Source organism: Tursiops truncatus, chromosome 4 (assembly GCF_011762595.2).
Source record: "Tursiops truncatus isolate mTurTru1 chromosome 4, mTurTru1.mat.Y, whole genome shotgun sequence".
NCBI lineage: Eukaryota > Metazoa > Chordata > Mammalia > Artiodactyla > Delphinidae > Tursiops > Tursiops truncatus.
The window spans coordinates 12,317,372-12,332,944 of NC_047037.1; the positions used below are offsets into that span (position 1 = coordinate 12,317,372).

The 15,573-nt window shown below is 39.4% G+C and overlaps 1 long non-coding RNA gene across 1 annotated transcript in view; it reads left to right on the top strand.

Moving 5' to 3' along the window:
- Nucleotides 1–2,174: 2,174 nt before the first annotated feature.
- LOC141278527 (uncharacterized) overlaps nt 2,175–15,573 on the top strand; it is a 94,271-nt gene continuing 80,872 nt past the window's right edge. The window contains exon 1 of the long non-coding RNA XR_012331291.1: nt 2,175–4,446. This is a non-coding gene — a long non-coding RNA (uncharacterized lncRNA). The remainder of the gene's footprint in view (nt 4,447–15,573) is intronic.

Sequence of the window (15,573 nt, forward strand, 5' to 3'; positions counted from 1 at the left end):
TAAAGTACAATACCTTGAGTAGGGGAGAACCCAGAGTTCCTGCCATTTTTCTGTTTTCCTTCCTTGCAAATCACAGAAGCTGGAGGAGACCCGAACAGATGAGACTTAGCGTTTGTTGCATGGCAGGATCTGTGCTGGTGCTGGGACATAAAAGCAGAAAATACTTGAGTATTTGATTTGAGTGAACTCAAAATCATGCCTCAGTTAATCTTTTACTGTACAACAAAACATCCCAAAACTTAGTGGCTTAAAATGACGATTTCTTGTTTTTCATGACTCTGTGCATTGCCAGGGCTCACAAGACAGCTGTTCTGCTCCACATGATACTGTGTAGAGTCTCTCTTGAGGCTGCATTTGGCTGAGAGGTTGGCTTGGGTGTCCACAGTGGCCTCACTCGTGTGTCTGATGGTAGTGCTGGTTGTTGGCTGGGGGCCTCTCTTTTCCTACCATGGCCTCTCATGCTCCAGGGACTCTCCCCACATGATCTCTCTAGGAGGACAGCCTGGACTTCTTTATGTGGTTGTTGGCTTCCAAGAGAGTAAAAAAATGGAAGCTACATGCCTCTTAAGGCCTAGTTATAGAAGTCACAGCATTACTTCTGCATTGTGCTGTGGCCCAAAGCAAGCTACAGGGCCAGCTCCAGGGATGACAGAAGATCGCCACCTCTTGATGTGAGGAATGGCATAAGAGCACGAGGATGGGACTTTGCAAGCAATTTACCACACTCTCTGTGCATCTGGCACTTTAGCCAGAAAAGTAGGGTTTGAGCACTGGAAGCCTCCTTAACCATCATCTGACTTAACCACTAGTTTCACAGATGCAGAAACTAAGACCTGAGATGTCAAGCCACTTGGCACAAGCACAGTCAGTGGAGAAGCCAGGTTTAGGTCCACCTTGTCTGGTTGGCATCATCACCTGCATATACAGATGTGTGCTTAGCTTTTCTTTCTGCCAAGTTCTTGTCTGACTCAAGGCTGCCCCTGTTAAGTTTGGAGACCACAGGAGTATAGAAGAAGGGAGGGACCTGTTTTTCCTTCTTCTGTTTCTATGCTTGGTGCCTGCCCTCTATTCCTGGGCTGGGCACTGGAGTCTCCCATTAGTGCTTTGGCCTCATTGACCAGTACTGACCAGGGATGCCTTCCTCATCACTCCTCTTCTATACGTTGGAAAATGAAGTGATGCTGGGTTTTACCACATGCATAAAAAGTGGCTGCCCAAACCCCACCAGATGTTATAAAGTGAAACCCAACACATTTATGTAACGTTTTAGGGAAGTCTATCATACTACAGTGCATTTTTCTAAAATCCACAGTTACTACAATATGAAATGTGTTGCTTGTTTTGAAATAGAGCAGGTGAGCCATAAATTATTAATTTCTCTCAATATAACCACAAACCTGAAAATAATTAAGAGCTTACATTTCCCCCGATTGTTATGATGCTGTTTTGGATATTTCCAGCCTCCTGGGAAGAGGACAGATATTTATTTTGCACTAAAGATAATATTTGTTCTCAAATACAGTTCTGGGATCACCCCCCTTCAAATCCTCATGTGGGTGCCTGACTTTTATTGAGGGTTAAAGTAAATAAGAAGTATGATTCTTAGATTTATGACTCCTTGAAGACCATAAATTTCCAAAGAAGAGCAGTAGAGATGCTCTCTAAGAAAATATGTTTACTTGATTCCTGTTGTATTGATTATAGATTGAATAGAACTTTTTCCTCTTCATTCTAATATTATTTACCATTTTTATAGTTTAAATAAGTAATATTTATTTATTATAAAAATTTACAAAAGACATAAGCACAAAAAAAAGAAAATAAAGATACCCCCTTAATCCCACCTGGCAGTCAAACCGTGGTTAACATTTTTAGTGTATGCTCTTCCCATCAGAGAGATAGAGCAATAGAAATATAGATTGATATGAGGGAAGAGATGTACCAGTAGATATACATATAAATATAGAGTTTTCTTTAAAAAAATAGGATCATACTGTACAATGAGTTTGCAACTGGATTTTTTTGTGTTTTGTCTTGCCTACGTGTGGCGAGAACATTTTTCCATGTCTACCACCCACAGAAGTAAATCTCTCTTGTTCTGACAGGACAGTGATATTGAAGCACTGGCCAGATGTTTGAAGTATGTGCTGGGCTGCAGCAGTCTAGGTGAGTAAGTCTCTTCAGATTCCAAAATATACTGATACCTACTGATTCTAATGGAATATTCAACAAGTAGAAAGCTTGGAAAGAATCTTACACATATTTTAATCCAACCTCATTTGACAGATGAGGAGACTGAGGCCAACAGAGGTTGAATGTCTGACCCATGGGCCAGGAAATGCAAAGAAGAATTGTTTATCCTGGGTCTCCAAGGATGAAACGACCCTGGGTCTCCAAGGATGAAATCATTAAATTCAGTGGTCCACTGTGATCCAATGGTGGCCTGGCAGGGCACAATAATAGGTTTTACAGGTTTCCTGGGAGAGGAATTTTTCTACCTCATTGGTCCTATAGAAACACTGTATTCATTCAAGCTGAAAGGACCATCACTTTGAAGGTCAGCCAGTTACTAGAAGAGATTTGGTCTGAAAAACAAAGCCGAAATTTCTTTAGCATTGTTGGTCTCTATAAATGGGATTGCTGTGCTTCAAGGATAAAACGCTATTTTTTATTTTCTTCTTTTTTTAACCCAACAAACCCAACTGTGATAACTTCTAGCATTGGATGATAAATTGTCACCTGACACAGATGGAATAGCAGAGGATACAGTCTGTTATCTGCGGGTTTCACTTCCCCAGATTCAACCAGCCCTGGACAGAAGCTTCTTCAGCTCTGAGGGCCATCTGTATTCACTGTACTAGGCCTCTGTGTACAGGGGACTTGAGCGGCCACAGGTTTTAGTATTCATAAGGGTTCAATGCCTCAGGGATACCAAGGGATAGATGACTCTATTCTTATAGGTCCTGGGTGAAAAGGGGTGAGATTTTTTTTTCTTTGAAATTTGATGGTGAATTTTTATTTTAATTTTTTATATTATTGGTGTATAGTTGTTTTACAATGTTGTGTTAGTTTCTATTGTACAATGAAGTGGAGTTCCCTGTGCTGTACAGCAGGTTCTCATTAGTTATCTATTTTATACGTATTAGTATATATATGTCAATTCCAAGCTCCCAATTCATCCCACCTCCCCCTTCCCCCATTGGTGTCCATACGTTTGTTCTCTGTGTCCGTATCTTTATTTCTGCCTTGCAAACTGGTTCATCTGCACCATATTTCTAGATTCCACATATATGCGTTAATATACGATATTTGTTTTTCTCTTTCTGACTTACTTCAGTCTGTATGACAGTCTCTAGGTCCATCCATGTCTCTACAAATGACCCAGTTTCATTCCTTTTATTCCTGAGTAACATTCCATTGTATATATGTCCCACAGTCATGTGACCACAAGCAGTCCCTTCAAAGGGAATGGCAGGTATATTTAAAATGGATAACCAACAAGGACCTACTGTATAGCAAAGGGAACTCTGCTCAATGTTATATGGTAGCCTGGATAGGAGGGGTGTTTCTGGGAGAATGGATACATGTGTATGTATGGCTGAGTCTCTTTACCATGTACCTGAAACTGTCACAACATTGTTAATCAGCTATACTCCAATATAAAATAAAAAGTAAAAAAAAAAAAGAAAGGAATGGCAGGAATAAAGATGAAATTTTCAGGAGTGCCAGCATTCACCACTATTTTGTTAGGAGTTTATGCACAATTTATAACCTTTTTCTAGCATATTCCACATCTCTGTGTGAGAAGCCTCACTTATAACACAGCTCCCCAATTTTTTCTCCTGACCATCACCCTGTGACTTGTTTAATTGTACATCAGTAACACTTATGAGGTACAGTTATCCCAAGTTTGAATTTGCAGACCAGGAGGGCTGTCCTTTGGCCAAGCACTCACTCTCTCTCTGGACCTCAGTTAGACTAGCTCAGTAATTTTCAAACTGGGTTCCTTGGGGACCTCCAGGAGCTAGCAAGTGGGGAGGGGGACCCTGAGCAGCACAGGGACAGAAGCCCTGTCTAACATGGTGCCTGGTGCAGAAGAGGCCCTTAACAAATATTTTTAAATATTTTAAGAGAAATTAGATGCAGACTCTCCTCCTTTCCCAGCTTCAACCAAAATAGTTTCACTCTTACCTGTTTTATAAATTAAACTTCTACATAAGATTGTGTTAAAAAAGATTTCACTGCCAAAAAAAAAAAGTGCTGGATTGAATAGACAATATCTAAATTCCCTTCTAGACTGTATGATTTTATAAAAATGAGCTTTAGGAACATGGACTAAAACTACACATTCATCCCTGCCTGGAGTGCCACTAAAGTGACAGCAAAGGAATAAAGCTGTTATAAACCTGCAGAAACAAAGGGAACAGGAGAGGAGCTGGGAGCCAGGTGAGTGCTATTAGTGAGTTTGGGAAAGCAGAAACCTGATGGGTGAGTGGTGAGTGATTCAGGGACAGAGAAAGGTAACAGCTAAACTCCTAAGTGTGTGGGGGAAGGCAGAGAGGGAGGGGTGGACTGGCGGACACTGACATGAGGGGCAGCAAGCTTTTGAAACACCTGTCTGGGGAGGTACTCATTACAGATGAGAGTATGATGGCTTTCTGGATTCCAGGTGCTTCTCTGTCTTTGCATAGGAGCTGTGAAGAAATCCCCTCACGTAGTCTCATCGGACATGAGATTGCTCAAGTAGACAGTAGCTGCTTTGCTCTAACTACATTTGGGGAGATTCACCAGCTGAAATAATAGTTAGAGCTTATTAACCATCATGGCTGTTGATATACATCCAAATGTTAACAGGATCCAAGGGACAATTGAAACTTCAATATGTCAGAGTATAAGCCTTGTCACTTAAGCAGGAACCCTCCACCACTGAGCCATGCTTCACTTACAGGCAGCATCAGCATATGCATCTTGGAAATATCCAGTTGCCCATTGAGCATGACAGGTTTGTAATTATCTTCCACAAACATTTTCAAGAGCTTCTTCCAACCCTCAACAAGAGAGGAGAGAACAACAGATGCAAATGTCCTTCTGGTTCTTTGAACCAAGAAAGTCGTAACTTTGTAGCCCTGAAAATGCTGCTGGTGGCCGGTTTACCCCAGACTCAGTTTTATTTTCATTTGAAACAGGGGCAGTGATGCCTCCCCTTCCTGTGTCACTGGGGAGTGGAGAGGGTGAATGAGGTAGCATTTGTGGAGCTTCAAGAGATCCCGAATTAGAAATGGCTTTTTGAATTACAGGTTCAGTATCTGAGTCTCCTCTGTACATCAAGGTCAGGTAAAAGCCTTTACACCAGTGGTTCTCACACTTGAGCAGGCATCTGGATCACTTAGGGCACTTGGGAAGATGCAGGTGTTCTGTATACCCCAGAATTTGTTTCTAACAAGTTCCCAACTGATGCTTGTGTTCTGGGTCGAGACCACACTTTGAGAGCCATGGCTTTAATGCCCTTAAGCCCTGAGATTCTTATCGTGCACACCCACCCTAATTTATAACTCAAACAAAATGTTGCTAAAGTATAAAATAAAAAAAATATTTCTTAAAATTACAGAGAACTTGCTTATAAGCCAAAATGAAAACAGCTTCTAGAATTTTTTTTCTCTCTTTTTGTGGTGATGTCAGTGTGTGCTGGGCTATCTGGCACTATATACAAGAGTTACTGAGCTTCCTTGGAACCAATATTGTATTTTTTCTTCATCCTCAGCATCTGTGTCAGACATTTAGGTGGGTTCAAGACACTGTATCAAGACTCAGTTGTTGAAACTTATTTGGAACATGGTCCCAGCCACCAAGTGGGGTCCTGGACAAATCAGTGCAAAGCTCTGTAACAATATCACCCACTAGGTGCTTCTTTTTCACATGGAGGACATAGCCTCCCAAATGGAGGCACCTCATTTCTGAAGCCCTAAATTCTCCTCAACATTTCCTATGGGGTATAAGAAGAAAGGCCAGTCATGAACAGAATGCTAAGGAATCCCAGGTAGAATTAGGAGAGGAAAGGAGAACAAAACATTTTTTTAACAGAACAGGGAAGGCCAGAATGGGGGCTCTGGGGGACAACCAAGAATGCAGGCAGCAGCCATTTCACTGAGGGCAGATACTTCAAAACGTGAAATTTCCATGGTTGAAATGTGCAGTCTCTCTTCCCCCCACCCCTTTCTTCCCTACAAATGTTTATAAAGCACATATCATAAGCCAGGTATCACAGAGTGATGGAGAAAACAAGATCCCTGCCTTGATGAGCTTCCAGTCTAGTCAGGGAGGCAGGTAATTACAGGGCACTGTGATGAGGACAATGCATACTGGGAACAAGGGAAGTGGAGGGGAGGGGTCCACTGTGGGCGTGCTGCTGGGGCAAGGCTCCACAGAGGAGGAGGAAGCTTGTGATTGCCTGGGTCCATGAGGGCAGGACAAGGTCTTATTCATGGCAGTGTTCTCAGAGTCTAACACATAGCCTGGCACACAGTAATTTTCAATAATCATTAGATGAATGAATGGAAAGGTGAGTAGAGCGGCCAAGTGGTCAGGAAGAGGGAGTGTCCTCTAGAAAGGATCGAGCAGTGGAGGGTTCAGAAGTATGAAACAACTGGATGTATTCATGGAATTATCAAGAAGGCTGGTGCTCCTGGAATGTAAGATGTGAGGAAGGGACCAGCAAATCTGAATACACAGGGCCAGGGCTATGGGGAATCTTGGTGCCAGGTTAAGGAGCTTGAACTTTATCCAGTGGACTAGGATACCACTTGTTCTTAAGCATGATCAGAAAAGATCAGCTTTAACAAAGAATAAGGAGGATGCTTTGAAAGAAGTGACTTGAGTTGGGGAACTGGCAATGGGCTTTCATTCTACAGACAACAGATGGTGTTGCTATAGTAACTGTTCAGGCCCATCACTAGCCAGTAGGGGCAGAAGATGACCTTTGTTTTCCCTTAAAAAGGAAAATTCTGTCTCTGTGTTTCTTAGTAATCAGATTATGAACCAAGGCAACATATGAAGTTTAGCACTTTTTAACGATTGGGAAATTAGCTGTACTTCTAGAGAGAAGTCATCAGCAGAATGATACAAGTTGGGTGAACTATTTGTAAAAAGGCTTGTTTTGTACATCCAAGCAGGATGTTGTCACAGAAGTTATTAGAATACAAGAGATTCTTCCAAACCTCTCTGCCCATTATGATTTCTTTAGTGTGTTGACACATTTGATCAGTTTGGCTTTTTGAAAATTGTTACCCTTCAAATCTTCCACTGAACCTTGGTAATTACTGTTTAATCTCTACTAAACAATGTGACTGATACAGACCAGAGACGACATCAGGGTTTCTAAATCCCTTTGAAACTTCCTTTGCTTAAGCTCTTCAAACTCTAAGCTGTTAAATGTAGGGATGACTGACAGCCATTTAACCTTGCACTATTGTGGTTTTCACCTTGACAGAAAAGAATTTCTCATAATAATTAGAGTGATTTCAACATAGTGTCTTATCTTTGGTTACAGACACATTAAAACTACTGCATTTGGGGGAGAGGGAGGATATTTTGGATCAAAAACCACTTGGATCATTTTGATGTGAATGCACCAAATTTGCCACTATCCCTTCTGTTTATGTCTTACAGAAATTTAATAGTTTCTAGAAGTTCTTTAAAACTTGAAAGGCTGCAATAGATTCAGGACTAGTGGCAATTTACAGAGAACCTGCTATGTGTCTGCTACCATGCCAGACACATTCATTTGGCAGAGGTGTAGTGATGGGAAGGAGGTAGAGAAAGGCTTTGTAATTTAAATAAATTCCTAAAACAATATTATTAATCATTCTTAGTAGCACACTCTTAGCAAAGAACGTTCTGTATATTCCTATTACCTAGAAGAAAGCTTCAGGAATCAAGTTTACCTAGCTAAGAGAGAAACTCAGCAATCGTGCATTCCTTCCTTACTCACACGTTAGGATTTCATCAAAGTTAATATACTTTGTAGAGGAATGGTATTAGGTGGCAATGATGTGTTAGGCCTGGATCCTGCTGTTAAAGTTTTATGATTTCAGAATAGAACCAAGACAAGGGCCTAAATAGCCATACAACAAGAGAGTAAGGATTCAGAAAGTGGGGAGCTTGTCTTTAGTTGGGGGATGGAAGTCATCAAGGACGTTTCAAGGAGAAGGCAGCATCCGAGATCGTTCCTGGTAGGAGAATAGGTTTGGCCATGAGAAGGTGGGAAGGAAGGCTCTGAAGGTGGAATGGACAGGACAGGGAGAAACACAGAGACAGGAACAGGCAGCAGCAACAGGCTGACCGGGAATGGTGAGCAGTTCAAATCATCACACTGTGAATACAGCATGAACAATCTTGGTAGCTAATTTTTATTATTTTTCCTAAACAAAGTGTTTTCCTTGTAAAAGGTGTTTACCACAACCTTTAATATCCCATACCGATTTGTGTGGAAAGAAATAGTCACTGCCATTGCACTTGATTTAATGTTCAATGAATTAAGCTGAATTATTATAAAGACATTACTACTCCCTTTTCTATCATATGTGTAGCAAATTTTTTCCCAGTCTGTTTTATGCCTATTAATTTCGTTTATTGTTTCTTTGGATTTTTGGTGGAGGAAATTTTTTTTTTTTTTTTTTTTTTTGTGGTATGCGGGCTTCTCACTGTTGTGGCCTCTCCCAGGTTCCGGACGCACAGGCTCAGTGGCTCCGCGTCATGTGGGATCCTCCCGGACAGGGGCACGAACCCATGTCCCCTGCATCAGCAGGCGGACTCTCAACCACTGCGCCACCAGGGAAGCCCTGGAGGAAATTTTAAATTTTTTAAGTAGGCAAATGTGACTAAACTTTTATAAATTCCAGCTTTTCTGTTTGTTATTTTTAACAGTTTTTTCAGATTCGTTTTTTCAAATATTATTGGTGTACAACTGACCAAAACAATGTAAGTATAATCTAAATGCTATCAAAATAAAAGTACATTCTTTTTCAGGCACACAACATAGTAATTCGATATTTTTTCCCCTTTCTTATTGCAGTATAGTTGATTTACAATCTTGTGTTAGTTTCAGGTGTAAAGCACAGTGATTCAGTTATATATGTGTGTGTGTGTGTGTGTGTGTGTGTGTGTGTGTGTGTGTGTGTGTGTGTATTTTGTTTCTTTTTCAGATTCTTTTCCATTATAGGTTATTATAAGATACTGAGTATAGTTCCTTGTGATATACAGTAGGTCCTTGTTGGTTATTTATTTTATATATAGTAGTGTGTATATGTTAATCCCAAATTCCTAATTTATCCGTCCCCCACTTTTTTTAAAGACTTTTTTTTTATATCAAGTATTTTATTATATTTTTAACATCTTTATTGGAGTATAATTGCTTTACAATGGTGTGTTAGTTTCTGCTTTATAACAAAGTGAATCAGTTATACATATACATATATTCCCATATCTCTTCCCTCTTGCGTCTCCCTCCCTCCCACCCTCCCTATCCCACCCCTCTAGGTGGTAACAAAGCACCGAGCTGATCTCCCTGTGCTATGTGGCTGCTTCCCACTAGATATCTATTTTACGTTGGGTAGTGTATATATGTCCATGCCACTCTCTCACTTCGTCCCAGCTTACCCTTCCCCCTCCCCATATCCTCAAGTCCATTCTCTAGTAGGTCTGTGTCTTTATTGCAGTCTTACCCGTGGGTTCTTCATGACATTTTTTTTCTTAGATTCCATACATATTTGTTAGCATACGGTATTTGTCTTTCTCTTTCTGGCTTACTTCACTCTGTATGAAAGACTGCAGGTCCATCCACTTCAGCACAAATAACTCAATTTCGTTTCTTTTTATGGCTGAGTAATATTCCATTGTATATATGTGCCACATCTTCTTTATTCATTCATCCAATGATAGACACTTAGGTTGCTTCCATGTCCTGGCTATTGTAAATAGAGCTGCAATGAACATTTTGGTACATGACTCTTTTTGAATTTTGGTTTTCGCAGGGTATATGCCCAGTAGTGGGATTGCTGGGTCATATGGTAGTTCTATTTGTAGTTTATAAAGGAACCTCCATACTGTTCTCCATAGTGGCTGTACCAATTCACATTCCCACCAGCAGTGCAGAGTGTCCCCTTTTCTCCGCACCCTCTCCAGCATTTATTGTTTGTAGATTTTTTGATGATGGCCATTCTGACTGGTGTGACATGATATCTCATTGTAGTTTCGAATTGCATTTCTCTAATGATTAATGTTGTTGAGCATTCTTTCATGTCTTTGTTGGCAGTCTGTATATTTCTTTGGAGAAATGTCTATTTAGGTCTTCTACCCATTTTTGGATTGGGTTGTTTGTTTTTTTGATACTGAGCTGCATGAGCTGCTTGTAAATGTTGGAGATTAATCCTTTGTCAGTTGCTTCATTTGCAAATATTTTCTCCCATTCTGAGGGTTGTCTTTTGGTCTTGTTTATGGTTTCCTTTGCTGTGCAAAAGCTTTGAAGTTTCATTAGGTCCCATTTGTTTATTTTTGTTTTTATTTCCATTTCTCTAGGAGGTGGGTGTGAGTTGCTAGTTCTAGCAACTCCTAGTTCTCTAGGAGTTGCTGTGATTTATGTCATAGAGTGTTCTGCCTATGTTTTCCTCTAAGAGTTTAATAGTTTCTGGTCTTACATTTAAGTCTCTAATCCATTTTGAGCTTATTTTTGTGTATGGTGTTAGGGAGTGTTCTAATCTCATACTTTTACATGTACCTGTCCAGTTTACCCAGTACCACTTATTGAAGACTCTGTCCTTTCTCCACTGTACATGCCTGCCTCCTTTATCAAAGATAAGGTGATCATATGTGTGTCGGTTTATCTCTGGGCTTTCTATCCTGTTCCATTGATCTATCTTTCTGTTTTTGTGCCAGTACCATACTGTCTTGATTACTGTAGCTTTGTAGTATAGTCTGAAGTCAAGGAGCCTGATTCCTTCAGCTCCGTTTTTTGTTCTCAATATTGCTTTGGGTATTCAGGGTCTTTTGTGTTTCCATACAAATTGTGAAATTTTTTGTTCTAGTTCTGTGAAAAATGCCAGGGGTAATTTGGTAGGGATTGCATTGAATCTGCAGATTGCTTTGAGTAGTAGAGTCATTTTCACAATGTTGATTCTTCCAATCCAAGAACATGGTATATCTCTCCATCTATTTGTATCATCCTTAATTTCTTTCATCAGTGTCTTATAATTTTCTGCATACAGGTCTTTCGTCTCCTTAGGGAGGTTTATTCCTAGATATTTTATTCTTTCTGTTGCAATGGGTAATGGGAGTGTTTTCTTAATTTCACTTTCAGATTTTTCATCATTAGTGTATTGGAATGCCAGAGATTTCTGTGCATTAATTTTGTATCCTACTAGTTTACCAAATTCATTGATTAACTCTATTAGTTTTCTGGTGGCATATTTAGGATTCTCTATGTATAATATCTTGTCATCTGCAAAGAGTGACAGCTTTTCTTCTTCTTTTGTGATTTGGATTCCTTTTATTTCCTTTACTTCTCTGCTTGTTGTAGCTAAAACTTCCAAAACTATGTTGAATAAGAGTGGTGAGAGTGTTCAACCTTGTCTTGCTCCTGATCTTAGTGGCAATGCTTTCAGTTTTTCACCATAGAGGATGATGTTTGCTGTGGGTTTGTCATATACAGCCTTTATTATGTTGAAGAAAGTTCCCTCTAGCCTACTTTCTACAGGGTTTTTATCATAAATGGGTGTTGAATTTTGTCAAAAGCTTTCTCTGCATCTATTGAGATGATCATATGGTTTTTCTCCTTCAATTTGTTAATATGGTGTATCACGTTGATTGGTTTGCCTATATTGAAGAATCCTTGCATTCCTGGAATAAACCCCACTTGATCATGGTGTATGATCCTTTTAATGTGCTGTTGGATTCTGTTTGCTAGTATTTTGTTGAGGATTTTTGTATCTATGTTCATCAGTGATACTGGCCTGTAATTTTCTTTCCTTGTGACATATTGGTCTGGTTTTGATATCACGGTGATGGTGGCCTCGTAGAATGAGTTTGGGAGTGTTCCTCCCTCTGCTCTATTTTGGAAGAGTTAGAGAAGGATAGGTATTATCTCTTCTTTAAATGTTTGATAGGATTCACCTGTGAAGCCATCTCGTCCTGAGCTTTTGTTTGTTGGAAGATTTTTAATCATAGTTTCAATTTCAGTGCTTGTGATTGGTCTCTTCATATTTTCTATTCCTTCCTGATTCAGTCTTGGCAGGTTGTACATTTCTAAGAATTTGTCCATTTCTTCCAGGTTGTCCATTTTATTGGCATAGAGTTGCTTGTAATAATGTCTCATGATCTTTTGTATTTCTGCAGTGTCACTTGTTATTTCTCCTTTTTCATTTCTAATTCTATTGATTTGATTCTTCTCCCTTTTTTTCTTGATGAGTCTGGCTAATGGTTTATCAGTTTTGTTTATCTTCTCAAACAACCAGCTTTTTGTTTTATTGATCTTGGCTATAGTTTCCTTCATTTCTTTTTCATTTAATTCTGATCTGATTTTTATGATTTCTTTCCTTCTACTAACTTTGAGGGTTTCTTGTTCTTCTTTATCTAATTGCTCTAGGTGCAAGGTTAGGTTGTTTATTTGGGATGTTACTGTTTCTTAAGGTAGGATTGTATTGCTGTAAACTTCCCTCTTAAAACTGCTTTTGCTGCATCCCATAGGTTTTGTGTCATTGTGTCACCATTGTCATTAGTTTCTAGGTATTTTTTGATTTCCTCTTTGATATCTTCAGTGATCACTTCATTATTAAGTAGTGTATTGTTTAGCCTCCATTCATTTGTTTATTTTACAGATCTTTTCCTGTAATTGATATCTAGCCTCATAGTGTTGTGGTCAGAAAAGATACTTGATACAATTTCAATTTACTTAAATTTACCAAGACTTGATCTCTGTCCCCAGATATGATCTATCCTGGAGAATGTTCCATGAGCACTTGAGAAAAATGTGTATTCATTTGTTTTTAGATGGAATGTCCTATAAATATCAATTAAGTCCATCTTATTTAATGTATCATTTAAAGCTTGTGTTTCCTTATTTATTTTCATTTTGGATGATCTGTCCATTGTTGAAAGTGGGGTGTTAAAGTCCCCTACTATGATTGTGTTACTGTCAATTTCCCCTTTTATGGCTGTTAGTATTTGCCTTATGTATTGAGGTGCTCCTATGTTGGGTGCATAAATATTTACAATTGTTATATCTTCTTCTTGGATCGATCCCTTGATCATTATGTAGTGTCCTTCTTTGTCTCTTGTAATAGCCTTTATTTTAAAGTCTACTTCGTCTGATATGAGAATTGCTACTCCAGCTTTCTTTTGATTTCCATTTGCATGGAATATCTTTTTCCATCCCCTCACTTTCAGTCTGTATGTGTGTCTAGGTCTGAAGTTGGTCTCTTATAGGCAGAATATATATGGGTCTTGTTTTTGTATCTATTCAGCCAGTTTGTGTCTTTTGGTGGGAGCATTTAATCCATTTACATTTAAGGTAATTATCGATATGTATGTTCCAATTACCATTTTCTTAATTGTTTTGGATTTCTCATTGTAGATCTTTTCCTTCTCTTGTGTTTCTTGCCTAGAGAAGTTCCTTTAGCATTTGTTGTAAAGCTGGTTTGGTGGTGATGAACTCTCTCCGCTTTTGCTTGTCTGTAAAGGTTTTAATTTCTCCATCAAATCTGAATGAGATCCTTTCTGGGTAGAGTAATCTTAGTTGTAGGTTTTTCTCCTTCATCACTTTAAATATGTTCTGCCACTCCCTCTGGCTTGCAGAGTTTCTGCTGATACATCAGCTGTTAACCTTATGGGGATTCCCTTGTGTGTTATTTGTTGTTTTACCCTTGCTGTTTTTAATATTTTTTCTTTGTATTTAATTTTTGGTAGTTTGATTAATATATGTCTTGGCGTGTTTCTCCTTGGATTTATCCTGTATGGGACACTCTGTGCTTCCTTGACTTGATTGACTATTTCCCTTCCCATATGAGGGAAGTTTTCAACTATAATCTCTTCAAATATTTTCTCAGTCCTTTTCTTTTCCTCTTCTTCTTCTGGGACCCCTATAATTCGAATGTGGGTACATTTAATGTTGTCTCAGAGGTGTCTGAGACTGTGCTCAGTTCTTTTCATTCTTTTTTCTTTATACAGCTCTGCAGTAGTTATTTCCACTATTTTATCTTCCAGGTCACTTATCCGTTCTTCTGCCTCAGTTATTCTGTTATTGATCCCATCTAGAGTATTTTTCATTGCATTTATTGTGTTGTTCATCGTTGCTTATTTCCACTTTAGTTCTTCTAGGACCTTGTTAAATGTTTCTTGCATTTTGTCTGTTCTATTTCCAAGATTTTGGATCATCTTTACTATCATTATTCTGAATTCTTTTTCAGGTAGACTGCCTATTTCCTCTTCATTTGTTAGTTCTGGTGGGTTTTTATCTTGCTCCTTCATCTGTGGTTTGTTTTTCTGTCTTCTCATTTTGCTTATCTTATTGTGTTTGGGGTCACCTTTTTGCAGGCTGCAGGTTCGTAGTTCCCATTGTTTTTGATGTCTGTCTCCAGTGGCTAAGGTTGGTTCAGTGGGTTGTGTAGGCTTCCTGGTGGAGGGGGACTAGTGCCTGTGCTCTGGTGGATGAGGCTGGATCTTGTCTTTCTGGTGGGCAGGTCCACGTCTGGTGGTGTGTTTTGGGGTGTCTGTGGCCTTACTATGATTTTAGGCAGCCTCTCTGCTAATGGGTGGGTTTGTGTTCCTGTCTTGCCAGTTGTTTGGCATAGGGTGTCCTGCACCGTAGCTTGCTGGTTGTTGAATGAAGGTGGGTGTTGGTGTTGAGATGGAGATCTCTGGGAGATTTTCACTGTTTCATATTATGTGGAGCCAGAAGGTTTCTTGTTGACCAGTGTCCTAAAGTTGGCTCTCCCACCTCAGAGGCACAGCACTGACTCCTGGCTGGAGCACCAAGAGCCTATCCTCCACATGGCTCAGAATAAAAGGGAGAAAAAGTAGAAAGAAAGGAAGAGAAAGAAAGAAAGAGGATAAAATAAAATAAAGATAAAATAAAGTTATTAAAATAAAAAATAATTATTAAGAAAAAATGATTTTTTAAGTAAAAACAAACAAATGGAAGGACAAAACCCTAGGACAAATCATGAAAACAAAACTATAGAGACAAAATCTCGCACAGAAGCATACACATACACACTCACAAAAATAAGAAAAGGGGAAAAAATAATATATCTTGCTCTCAAAGTCCACTTCCTCAATTTGGGATAATTCTTTGTCTCTTCAGGTATTCCACCGATGCAGTGTACATCAAGTTGACTGTGGAGATTTAATCTCCTGCTCTTGAGGCTGCTGGGAGAAATTTCCCTTTCTCTTCCTTGTTCACACATCTCCCAGGTTTCAGCTTTGGATTTGGCCCCACCTCTGTGTGTAGGTCACCACGGGGCATCTGTTCTTCGTTCAGACAGGACGGGGTTAAAGGAGCAGCTGATTTAGGGGCTCTATATCACT